Consider the following 13,616-nt stretch of genomic DNA (forward strand, 5'->3'; position numbering starts at 1 on the left):
TGAGCCACCGCGCCCGGCCTTAATTCTTGTTTTTGAAAGAAAAAACCTAGACTATGCTCAAAATCAATAATCACACTTTCCTTTATCTTCTTCCTTAAACTTTCCCTGTTATAAATACACATATTTTGTATTTTTACAGAAAATAGACTCAAGTATTTTCTCTCAGTCATGCAAGCACATGTGTTGTTATTCAAAATCCGTACTTGGACAATGAAAGTCCTTTTCCAACAAGAATTACAATAAATGGAAAAAGATATGTATGTGATGTTTACTTCTTTCTGGAGGGGGAGAAGCAGCCTGCATAAAGTGTTTTCCCTGTTGGGGAAATATCTAAAAAATAAATTTGAGCTACCTGTTATTCAAAAACTCCAAATGAAATTATTTTTGTGATTCTCTTACTGTTATTCTGCTAATTAACCCTATGGCTTTTCTCTCATCTTCACCGTGTAATCAGACTCACATTTCTTCCCAATTCCCTATAGGTACTCATAATGTTTCACTGTTAAAAATAAGACACTCTTCATTTTGAAGTTCAATCCAATAGTTTACCACTGCTCAGGGAGTTTTAATGAAGATTCCATGTGCAACTGCCCCTAAAAGTTTCCTACAGCACGGGGAGAGAGAGTTTGTGTGTGTGAGTGTTTGTGTATGTGAGTGTGTGTGTGAGTGTATGAGTGTGTGTGTATGCGTGTGTGTGTGTGAGTGTCTATGTGAGTGTGTGTGTATGAGTGTGTGTGAGTGTATGTGTGTGTGTGAGTGTGTGTATGTGAGTTGCGTGTGAGTGTGTGTGAGTGTGTGAGTGTGTGTATGTGAATGTGTGTGTATGTGAGTGTGCATGTGAGTGTGTGTGTGTGCGTGAGTGTGTGTATGTGAGTGTGTGAGTATGTTTGTATGTGAGTGTGTGTGTATGTGAGTGTGTGTGTGAGTGTGTGTGTGTGAGTGAGTGTGTGTGAGTGTGTGTGTGAGTGAGTGTGTGTGTGAGTGTGTGTGCACACATACATGTAGGGGCAGGGAGCATGTGATAAGTGTGGAGTAAATTTGGTTAGGACTTAATGTTTTTGCAGCGTTTGTGAAACTATTCTAGAGACAAAACAGAAATGGAATTACCTCTCCCCTGCTTCTTAAAGGCTCAGTGACACAGAGAGGATGAGTAGATTCTCCGTTACTAGACGCCCATGTTTTGAGCGTCTAGAGATTGGAGACAGCCTGATGAAGGGTTTGCTTTCACCAACAGGGTTTGCTTCACCAAGGGGTGAAGACGGACCTGGATAGAGTTCATCCCAGTTAGGATATAAACAGTTTATTTAAAAAAAAATCCCTTCAGGTAACTTGGGCCTGAGTTTGAAAGAGGAGGACTCTGTGATTTCAGGACTGACCTATGGGAGAGAAAATTTGGACCAGTGTGTTCAACGGCACCCACCCAGCCCCTCACCCATTGCCAGTTCACCCAGATGCCCTCCTCTCACTCCAGGTAGAGAGGTTTTTCCATGCGAGATGCATGAGTGTTTCTGTTATATTTGGGTAGCTTTGAAGTTGCACTTTGTTAATTAGAGGTCTTTAAGTTCATGGGTTCTATTCCTTAAAAAGACCTAGCCAAGGAAAGAACACTCAGCCTAAATGGTGCTTTTCCAATGACAGAGAATTGAGTTAAATATTCCCAAACTGGCACTGTTACGGGTTGAATGGTGTCCCCTTGGGCCAAATGGGTGTGCTGAAGTCCTAACTCCCTCGGAATGTGACCTCAGATGTAATTAGTTAAGATGAACTCATAAAGGAGAAGAGTGGGCCCCTGACCCAACATGCCTGGTGTCCTTCTAAAAACTGGAAATCTGGACCCGGACATGCAGGCAGGGAGAATGCCACCTGGAGCCGAAGGTAGGTATCCAGGTCATGCTTCTGCAAGCCAAGGTCAGCCCATGCCTGTCAGCAGCCGCCAGAAGCAAGGAGGGAGTGGAACAGATTCGCCACCACCTTCAGGAGGCTGGGACTTCCAGCCCCAGAGCTGTGGGACAACGAATTTCTATCGTTTGAGCCATCCAGGCCGTGGTATTTTGTTAAGGCACCCCTAGCAAACTAAAGCAGGCACCGAGCAAACACGCGGCTTGGCTGCTTTTATCCTGTGCTCTCCACAACGCAGTCCACCTGCGTCAGGGAGCGCAGGCACCGCGGCTAATAGCTCGGAGGAAACGCCTCACTGGGTTTCTTTCCTCTTGCAATATCTCTTAGTGAAATATGCCCACTTTTATAAGCGTGACATCCTAAAGGCCTGAGAAGGAGGTCGTAAAGAAAAAAGACAATTTTCTGAGATGACATTATCAAAAAGAAAAACACTTAAGGAAAGGAGAACTGAAAGAGTCTTAGGAGAAAAGGGTCCGTGTCCATGGTAGCGTCCCTGGGTACTTTCGCTCTCCCGGGTATTTTTCTCCATCGCTGACACCTTCATCCGGAACAAATCCCCTCTTCTACCTGCTCATTCTCCCACCTTTACTCTGCTTTTGGGCATAACTCCAGCAACTTTCCACCTACTCTGTTCTTCTCGCACTCTCTCCACCTCCCCCCCAGCCTCTCATGCCCACAGCTGGAGCAACAGCTGCAGTGGGAGAAAGTGGCTGTCCGGTCAGTTTTGCTGCACCCATCTAGCTACCAGTCGGAGGAGGTGATGAAGATGATTTAGGGCTTGGTTTTTGGTAGCAAAGCCCAATCCACATCTCTTGCTGGATTTAGGGGAACAGGAAGCAGAAGGAGTTCATAAGCCAGGCTGGAATCAAGCCTGAGGAAGGTTATGATTAGGCCAAAAAGGAAGTGGACAGTGGAGAGAATTGGAGGGGTGAGGGGTGGAGGGTATTAAAGATGCTAATATCAATAATAATAATAATAATAGTGATACTAAAACTCATTGAACACCCCTATGGTTAAGAACCCAGGACAGTAATAAATATTTTGAAAGGCAATGGCAATATTTTAAATATACATTTCTACAACTTCCAAAAGATGGTTTGAATGAGGTCGAGAGATTATTTTACTTTCCCGATCGTTCAATAAACATTTGCTAAACAATTTTTAAAGTATGGAATTTCCCTAGAGAGAGCTTTAAAAGGCTATTCCACTCATTGGACAAAGTGGCTTAAAATTCCAGGCAACGATCATGAATAATTTTTTTTTTTGCATGAGATACTTCGATGTGCCCCTTCACAATGATACCGACAGAAGGATACTGAAGCCACCGTCACGTATTCAAAACTTATTTCAAATTATGTAACTGGAGGGTGCAGAACTTTGAGTGGCATGGTTTCTCGAGGTTACTGTGCTATCAGCCTCTGGCTTTTCCAGGCACTCCTGGTGCTGTGAGAATTCTCCCGCCGCAGGATCATTGTGGTCGGCTGCCACAGTCACGGTGTCTGGACTAACTAGGGCTGTCTGGAAGAGGAGGCGTTTGACTAAGCTGAACATTCCAGGAAAATAACTAAGAATGAATGAAGACCTCATTAATTCAACCAACATTTATCAGATGCGAACTTTCTGGCAGAGTCTCTGTTTTGCTCTAAGGGTAAAAATGAGTAAAATATGTTGCTGGCCCTTGAATACGTGACCCTCTTGTTGGAGAATCGCAGGCTAGAGAGGAAGAGCTCTGAGCCCTCTAGCACACTCCAAATAAACCCTTGGGAGCACTTCTAAAAACAAAATGCTGGTTTTTCTACTAAGGGACCAGTGTTTTATATTTCAATTCCTCATAATTATAAGAAAGTCAATTAGAAATTATCTAGAACAAAATTATTTCTCTGGACATATTATCCCTCTTTAATTTTTTTCTTGGCAAACACACAGCCCATACTATGTGCCAAGCATTGCTATAATCACTTTTAAAAAAAAATCAAGCCGTTATTCATTCTAACAACCCTATGAAGTACGTGTTATTATTATTATTTCTCCCATTTTGAAAATTTGGAAATTGAGGCCGAAAGCGAGTCAGTAACCTGCCTCGGTTTACATAGCTAGCAAGTGGATTATCTTTGAGTAAGGTAACAAAAGGTCAATAAAATAAACTATATCCAAACAAAGAGGAAAATAAAACCCATTCCATGTTCAAGGACTAAATGAAATCAGAACAGGAACCCTTAAAATTTTTCAATGCCAGTTACAGTTAAATAAGTGTTACAGTTGGACAAGAAGAGTAAGTTCTGGTGTTCTGTCACATAGTCGGGTGACTATAGCAAATAACAATGTAGTGGATATTTCAAGATAGCTAGAAGAGAAGATTTTGAATGTTATAACCACAAGGTAGTGATAAATGTTTAAAGTGGCGGACATGGTAGTTGCCCTGACTTGGTCATTGTACAATGTACACATGCATTGAAACATTACACTGTAACCCATAAATATGTACAATTATTATGTGTTAATTATAAATTTAAAATTAATTAATAAGAAAATAAAATAGTGGCACATTTAAGATAACATTGAGTTTCATGCTCTAAGTGAGTGAATTGTGTGGTATGGAAGTAATAGCATGATAAAGCTGCTGTAAAAAAAATGAAAAAATTTCCAGTGCTATGCTGATTCAGACAGTTCTTTTATCTGTGCTATCTAAGAACATGTACAGCAGAATAAAATGTGATAGAATAAAATATTCCTGAAGAAAACTAGGCTATCCCATCATCATTTTCAGACTAAGTAAAGAGTTATTAATCTATACAAATCTTTCTTGGATCTATTTAAATGTTGGATCTATGAAGCCTCTTTTGAGTAAACCATTTAATCACAAGCTCAAGTGATGAATACCACAGATATGTAGTTTCCCCATCTAAAAATATGAATAATCACAAAAATAGCAATAATATGCCTATGCCATCGGCTTTTGGAAGGAATTCTCCCACATGGTGATACCGTATCCTGATGGGATTCCTGGACAACTAGAAAGCAGAGCTCACTGATCAGTACACTCCTCACAATAGCCCTGTGCTTTACCATGAATAAAATATAACTCTAAAGAGAAAGAAAAATTTAATATCCACACAATTCAAAAGTATATGCAAACATATTAACCAGTCACCAAACCCAGGCATGGTCAAAGACAGCCTCCCTGAGTTCCTCAGCCCACCAAAAGGTCACCTTTCTCAGGAGAGCAAATTGGCTTCCATATCTCTCTGATGTTAGAGGTTTTAAAACACCTGAAAATTCCTGCTTCAATGCAATATGAGACCCAGTCCTACTCATTTTGGAAAGCTTCATGGAACTCATTTATGTACTGACCTCTCAGTAAATAACTAAATCTATACTTCCAGGATGAGAAATTAGGCTGTAGAACATTGGAACTATCAACCCAGCAATTGCATCTGTGAGGAAAGCTCAAATTTTAAGCTTTATTATATCTTGAAATAGAAAACCAAAACCATCCATAGGTCTATGATTATGATGCATGAACAATATAATAATAATAGAAAATGTTATAATATATAATTACCAATTATAACTGACATGTTATTATCTAATGAATAATCATTCACTAGTATCTAGCGAATGATTATTAATAATATTGTTATATATTAATAATATATGATAACATAATAAAGTAGTCCTCTGAGCACACTTTTTTTTTTTTTTTTTTGAGACAGAGTCTCACTTTGTTGCCCAGGCTAGAGTGAGTGCCATGGCGTCAGCCTGGCTCACAGCAACCTTAATCTCCGGGGCTCAGCGATCCTACTGCCTCAGCCTCCCGGGTAGCTGGGACTACAGGCATGCGCCACCATGCCCGGCTAATTTTTTGTATATATATTTTTAGTTGGTCAATTAATTTATTTCTATTTTTGGTAGAGACGGGGTCTCGCTCAGGCTGGTTTCGAACTCCTGACCTTGAGCAATCCGCCCGCCTCGGCCTCCCAAAGTGCTAGGATTACAGGCGTGAGCCACCGCGCCCGGCCTGATCACACTTTGAATGGCAAAGAAGTAATAGTAGTCTAGACCCAGATGCGAGCCATCAGCAAGCAATTCAGCAACAACTATCTCAAAAACAAAGCATCGTGGAAGAGATGGTGAGTTACTTCATGGCAAGCACTATGCCGAGTATTTTAGACGTATTTTCTCGTTTAATCCCCTCCACAACCTAATACATGTTATTATGTAGATTTAATAATGTAGAAATGAAGACATGGAGATGTAAACAAGCGACATGGCTGTTACACACAGCTAGCAGAGCTGCCTCATTCTGAGGCTGTGTTGCCTCCAACACGGAGACTGGACCCTAACATGCCAAGGTCTCCATGGTGCCCAAAGAGAACAGAACAGACAGGGAACGGCTTTGGGGCGGTTATTAGTGTGGTCACCTCTGGGTGGGAAGGAGATTTTTCACTTGATCTCTCTTCCTTATTCACAGTGGAAATGGTCGGGCCATGGGGCAAACAAATCAGGGCCTGAAATCTCTTACTCCATTTGCTCCGGGCTGCGTGATCCAAGTCTTCTGACCTTGCTGAATTAAGGTTCCCTCATGTGTAAAAAGAAATTTACATCACGGGGTTGTAAAGATTTGCTGATGAAACCGTTTTATGGTGCCTAGCTCAATCTCAATTACGTGCTAGTTATTAAAATTATTTAGGATTTTTTTTTTTGTTGTTCTACCTTGCCAGATTTCCACTCAGTTGTGAATTCAGTAGCACAGATTGATTAATCGTCTGCTCACAAAAGTAAAATGCCATTCATTTGGTATGTGTGGTGAAAGACTTCTAAAAAGGTTCGGGGACAATTTCCTCCAGCATATTCTGACTCTCTGCTTTAATGTCGTCATGAATAAAAATGGAGTGACTACCTCTGGCTACTTTGCCAAGGGGCCAAGAGGAGGATGAACCCAACGCTGTTTAAGAAACAGTGAGCGCTTAAGGGCAGGTTGCATGCAAGTGACCAGTCACGGGAATCAGGTCACTGGCGTGGGAGTCTTGGAGGAGAATGCTCTGACTTATCCACTACACTGTTATTTTAAGGAATAAAGTATTGAAATTTGCTGCAAGGTTAGTTTCAAAGGGCCTCTTCTTTATGATGTTGTGGACAATTTCTTTCATGCAAAGATTCCAGCAGTTTCTCGGGAATGTGCTGCTTTGGGGTCAGATGCTGTGCACGTGAATCAAATTAACTTCTTCAGTAAAATATTCATCTATTCCCCTGGCGTTTTTCCTAAATGTATTAAAAAAAAAATTCACTTGAGAATTGTTGCTAGGAGATTTTAGAGACCAACTTCAAGAAGAAAATGCAGCTTCTAATCATCTGGGCGACGTCAAAGCTTTATTTAAATATGGCAGATGTTGGCAATGGAAAAGGCTGAGGTGGAGCCATACTCTGTGTGGGGGGAAAATTGGTACTTTCCCCTCAATTTAGCTGTAAACTAAAAATACTTTTAAAAAAATAAAGAATTTAAAAATAAATAAGTAAATATGATAATATACATTTCTCTTCGTAAAAGTAACACTGTATTTTGAGTTCCACTGCCCAATTCTCTGAATGCCTGTCTGTAGCTATCTGTGCCACATACACTCTCTAAAAGACTCACCTGAATCAAGGGTAGATGTTTAAGTGGAAAATTCACAAGCAGAGAATAAACAGAAAAACGCAGGGGTTGAAAAGGTAATGATAGAAGGCAGTAGAGTGAAGAGGAACAAAAAATACATTTTATGCAAGGTTTTCAAGTAACTTAACAGGTTTTTGAGGGGGAGAAAAACCATAATGGGAGACATGATAAAGAGCATACGCCCCAGAGGACTTTTAAAAATCACTATTAATCATTGATATCTCTTCCATTAGTCTCGGTGTCCCCAGAGAATTTTTTTTCAGGAAACTTCAATCTTGAACTCCAAGAGAATGTTTGTTTTCAAAACTTAGGAAAAAGGAGAAAGTTGATAAATATTGAAGGGGTGAGGACATTTTAATTTTTTCGTCTGATTACCAATTAATAGCAAACTTACTCATATCATTCATGAATAATTAAACTATTTTATTATCAGCTCAGAGAACCAAAGAGAAAATAAACAATCTTATTCTTGTAGTGTAAAACAGACCTTGCAGACATCCATCATCCTCAGAAAGCTTGTTTTGCTATTTACATAAAAAGTAGATATATACATAAGTACAACTGTGTTATGAAAATCACATTTCTTAAGGGTTGCTGATGTGAATAAAGTGAATAAAAATTAGGAAATATTATATTCTATTAATACTAAAGCATTGATATTGGCTCTTTATTTTTAAACCGTCTGCTGTTTGGGAGTCTGCTATACGTTAGTATCTTCTGATTCCAGCCACATTCTCACGGCAGATAGGATTTATCAGGCATCTGCTCGGAGGCAGGCGCAGGGCTAAGTTTTTTTGTGGCGCTATCACACTCAAACCACACCCGGCCAGACACGGTGGCTCACGCCTGTAATCCTAGCACTCTGGGAGGCCGAGGAGGGAGGGTTGCTCAAGGTCAGGAGTTCAAAACCAGCCTGAGCAAGAGCGAGACGCTATATAGAAAGAAATTAATTAGCCAACTAAAAATATATATAGAGAGAGAAAAAATTAGCCAGGCATGGGGCCCATGCCTGTAGTCCCAGTTACCAGGGAGGCTGAAGCAGGAGGACTGATTGAGTCCAGGAGTTTGAGGTTGATGTGAGTAAGGCTGATGCCACGGCACTCTAGCCTAGGCAACAAAGTGAGACTCTGTCTCAAAAAAAAAAAAAAAAAAAAAAAAAGGACATGTTGTAATGCATTAATTACCATCCCAACCGCTCCGTGGTGTGTCATTATAGACATTCTGCTCCTTCATTGTCCAGCATCCATAAGGTTTAGACGACACCAGAGAAGGCAGGCTAAAAATTAGACCGTTTGGTTGTAAAAATTATTTCGATGCCTGACCATGCAGAAATCTGGTTTGACAATACTACTGTGAATATTCAGCAGAGATTTTGAATATTGCTCTCCTATATAGGCAGTGGCAGACCTAATATCCATTTTTTTATTCCATCTGACAGTAGCATGGCACAAAAGAACAGTAACATATGCAAATAAATGCCTCGGAAATATCCTTGGCCATACATATTTAGAACTTTGAGATGCATTAATGAGGTTAAGCTGTGAAGAAAAGTCTGGGATCTCTTCCACTTTGATATTAAAGTCAATGTCTCAATTTGCCCCTAGCAAGTAAGTTTTATGAAAAACCTAGCAAATCATATAAAGATTTTCTCTCAGTTTTATCAAGATGAAAAGACATTAAGTATTTTTGAAATGTGAGATCACAAAACAACAGGATTTTGTTCTTCTGCCATATTTACTGGGTTACTTTAATTTACAATATAAAAGAGGAAGCCTTTTTCCCAGACAAGAAAAGGAGCAGCTGAATTTTGTATAATCATTAGTGGGAAGAGGCAGAGATATAAAAAGATTGCTTGAAATTTCTGAAAGTCATTAAAATTTTGCAGCTACTTGGGAGGCTGAGGTGGGAGGATCACTTGAGCCTATGAGTTGGAGGCTGCAGGGAGGTATGATCTTGGCCCTGCACAAGAACAAGACCCTGTTTCTTTAAAAAAAAAAAAAAAATCAGAAAATCTCAAATTCCATTAACAGGTCAATGCCAAACTGTTTTTTCTCTAAAATTGTCCATTTTCACCTCAGACTGTTAGCCCAAGGTTTATTTTTACAAAGTTCTTTGCATGTGGCCCCTGGCAGCATGTGTTATTTATTGTGTTTTAACTTGCACCAATACTAATTTTTTTAATGAATTGATTTGCAGTTTAAACCTTGCCAATCACCAATAATGTCTATTGTTACAAATTTTTTATTTGCTAAGAACTAAATTAGTACTTTATACTTTATTTTCTCAGCTTTCCAAAAACACTGAAATGAACAAAAACCTAAACCTCTACTGCCACCCAGAGGTTCCTGTGAATTTTTTCAAATAAAACTTTTTTTTTTTTTGCTACAGCAAGCCAGGACTAACATTTTAAAGGGGATTTTTCTTTCTTAAATTGCTAGAATGTTTTGGATATTTTAATATGAAGCAACTGCAGACAAAAGCCTTAAAAAATAAAGTATATGTCTATTATATGTATTACACTATCAATAATGTTTTTACTCGTGCAACAAAATGAATACAGTAACAGCCTTTTTCCATCTTACTATGCTTGACCTGTGATTGCTTTAACTCTTTATTTGAAATAATTAGAGATTCACAGGAAGTTGCAAAAACAGTACATAAATTTTTATGAAGAATCTGCCAAACTACTTCCCAAGCGGTTGTATCATTTTAGATTCCCACCAACAATGTATGAGAGATTTCGTTTCTCAATGACTTTGCATGGGGAGAATCACAAGCAATTACTCAATATTCCAATGAGATCTGGATATATTTACACACACCTTTTAGAGGGGAGGGGAAGATGAGTATAGGTCATTCTGTTTAGGGGCAATAAATGGTTGCTAGAAAGGATGAATGGATACTTGGGAGAATGAATGGATGAGGAGGGAATAGATAGACTTGTAAATTCACATAAGAGACAGGTATTATGTTTAAAATTATTTGGGCCAGGTCTGGCTGCTTTTTGATTTTTCCTTCCTGCAATATATTGAGATAACAGGTAGGGGAAGGGAAGTCCATTGTCCTTTTGATAGGTCAGCCCAATTTATACAGATAGAGGGAAAAACCCTTCCGATGCCTTTTTATCTTCAAGAGTTTTAGATTCAAAATATTCTTTATAACAAGGAGTCATATTTGGGGGGTGAAATTTCCTGGGCTCTTTTATCAGCTACCATTAATCAAATCTGATATAAAAAGTCTGAGAATTTCAGTGACAGCTCAAATGAAACCTATCTTTTAAAATGAAATATATTCATTGTAAACCTTAAGCAAGTGTCCACTCTAAGTCCATTTCCTCGTTTGTAACATAGGATTGCTATGAGGAACAAATAAGCTAAAGTATTAGAATTTATCACAGTGCTCGGTTACAGAATAAACACTCCTTTAGTAAATACTACCCCTTCTGACATTTAAAACATTACTTATCGTATGGCACCATTGTCGATAATATCAAATGTTTGTAGAGTCATAATGTGTAAACACACTGTACCATACTTAGGACGGTTCGACTTACGATTTTTGACTTTTTACCATGGTGTGGAACAGATATGCAGTCAGTAGAAGCTGCACTTCAAGTTTTGAATTCTGATCTTTTCCAGGGCTCAGCAACATGCGTAATGATATTCCCTTGTGAGCTGCAGCTTCCAGCCAGCCCCGTGGCCACGCAGGCAAATAACCAATACTGTGGAACACGGTGTAACATATCCAATACATCACATGAGATGTTCAACACTTGATTATAAAATAGGCTTCGTGTTAGATGATTATGCTCAACTGGAGGCTAATGTAAGTGTTCTGAGCACATTTAAGTTAGGCTAGACTAAGCTATGATGTTTCGTAGGTTAGATCTATTAAATGTATATATATATATTTTTTGAGACTGAATCTCACTCTGTTGCCCAGGCTAGAGTGCTGTGGCATCAGCCTACCTCACAGCAACCTCAAATTCCTGGGCTCAAGCCATCCTCCTGCCTCAGCCTCCCGAGTAGCTGGGACTACAGGCATGCACCACCATGCCCGGCTAATTTTTTCTATATATAATTTTTTAGTTGGCCAATTAATTTATTTTTTTGTATTTTTAGTAAAGATGTGGTCTCACTCTTGCTCAGGCTTGGTCTTGAACTCCTGACCTTGAGTGATCAGCCCGCCTCAGCCACCCAGAGTGTTAGGATTACAGGCATGAGCCACCGCGCCCGGCCTGTTAAATGCATTTTCAACTTAAAATTTTCAACCTATGATGGATTTATTGTAACAAAACCTCATCGTGAGTTCAAGAGCATCTGTGTAATATACTGTGTTAGCTCCTAGGGTCAAAAAACAGTAAAGGCAGTCCTTATGTTAGGTAGTTAATGAGGCATTCCAGGTCTCCTAGGGATGAAAATGGATGCTGTTGCCTTGGTACAATTGCCCCACCTGGGAAGAAGGACAAGGGTGGGCCCCAGACCCCCAGATTGGTCCTGCCCCACCTTAATTCTGCCCCAAGCAACTGTCATACCTGGGGGAGGAGGGAGCACCCTATGAATCTGCCAATCAGAACTTAGTGCGCCAGCTGCACAAGAATGCAGAGGACTCTCTGGCCCACAGGCCCAACGGCATGGGTACTGTAGAGTCCCTGCAAGACTCAAGTCATGCAACCTCCCAGCTGTCCAATCAAAGTGGTTCCAAGGTGACATCTGAGCCACAGGGAGGTCCCAATCTGAGCACAATGAAACAAGACTAAGACCATAACCAAGTCCTTTTTTGCTGCCTTCCTTTTGCTCTCCCTTTGCTGCAACAGTGGGTCCCGTCGTTGTCTTTGGCGTATGTGTCATGCTCTATAAACCTATGTCTTGCTCTTGCTCTATAACCCTATCTTTCTCTCCTCAATAAACCTCATTATTGTGCTTGCCTTACTTTGGTGTGTCTGGTCATACTTTGGCCGTGAGTGTGCCAAGAACCAATATTTCATGCTGAAAGCTGACAACTATGCAGGACATGCAAAATAGAAATTTGAGGAAAGCTATTGCTTCCAGAGGCATGTGAGACTGACCAGATTCAATCTCCGTAATGCCCAGCCCTAGTTCGAATGCTGAAGAATTTCAACACCAGCAATGCTATTGACCCAGTTTTTAAAGACAGGGCAAAACATTTTGCAAATTCATGAAAATTAAGTGTCTCTGATATCCTGAGAGAAAAAGGATCACAGAGTAAGCTACCCTTCTCTTAAGGAAGAACAGCAGTGTTTGATTAACTTAATTAGCATATATAAGAGACTATAAACAATGAAAATTATGTACGGGTCCTTAAAGCACTATGTTTACTTAGCTCTTATGAATATGACAATCCAACTCACAATTTAAAAAAAAATTTTTTTTTTTGAGACAGAGTCTTGCTCTGTTGCTAGGCTAGAGTGAGTGCCGTGGCGTCAGCCTAGCTCACAGCAACCTCAAACTCCTGGGCTCGAGCGATCCTGCTGCCTCAGCCTCCCAAGTAGCTGGGACTACAGGCATGTGCCACCATGTCCGAGTAATTTTTTCTATATATTTTTTAGTTGTCCAGCTAATTTCTTTCTATTTTTAATAGAGATGGAGTCTCACTCTTGCTCAGTCTGGTCCTGAATCCTGGATCTCAAACGATCCTCCCACTTCGGCTTCCCAGAGTGCTAGGATTACAGGTATAAGTCACCGTGCTCAGTCCAATTCATAATTTTTTTTTAAATAAATCATTATTTCAAAAAGAAATAGGACAGGCTGCTTATCTTCTATATTCCTCTCTGTGAACAACCCTGGGAAAACTGAGTCACGGTCCCAACCCCAAAGCCACCTTCTGACAACTATCAGTGGACAGCAGCACCTTGTGGATTCAGCCCATTTTATAGGTGATTGGAGAGATGGGCAAAAGCACACCACGTATTTTGCTATCCTGTCCTCCAGCTCTGTTTTTACCACTCACCACCACAATTTTCTCTCCTGGCTCTTTCTCTCCTCAGCACCTGCTTTTCACTCTTGCCGGCCTGTCCCTCCTCTTTCCACACAGCCTCTCCTCC

The sequence above is a fragment of the Microcebus murinus genome, chromosome 15 (genome assembly GCF_040939455.1).
Source record: "Microcebus murinus isolate Inina chromosome 15, M.murinus_Inina_mat1.0, whole genome shotgun sequence".
NCBI lineage: Eukaryota > Metazoa > Chordata > Mammalia > Primates > Cheirogaleidae > Microcebus > Microcebus murinus.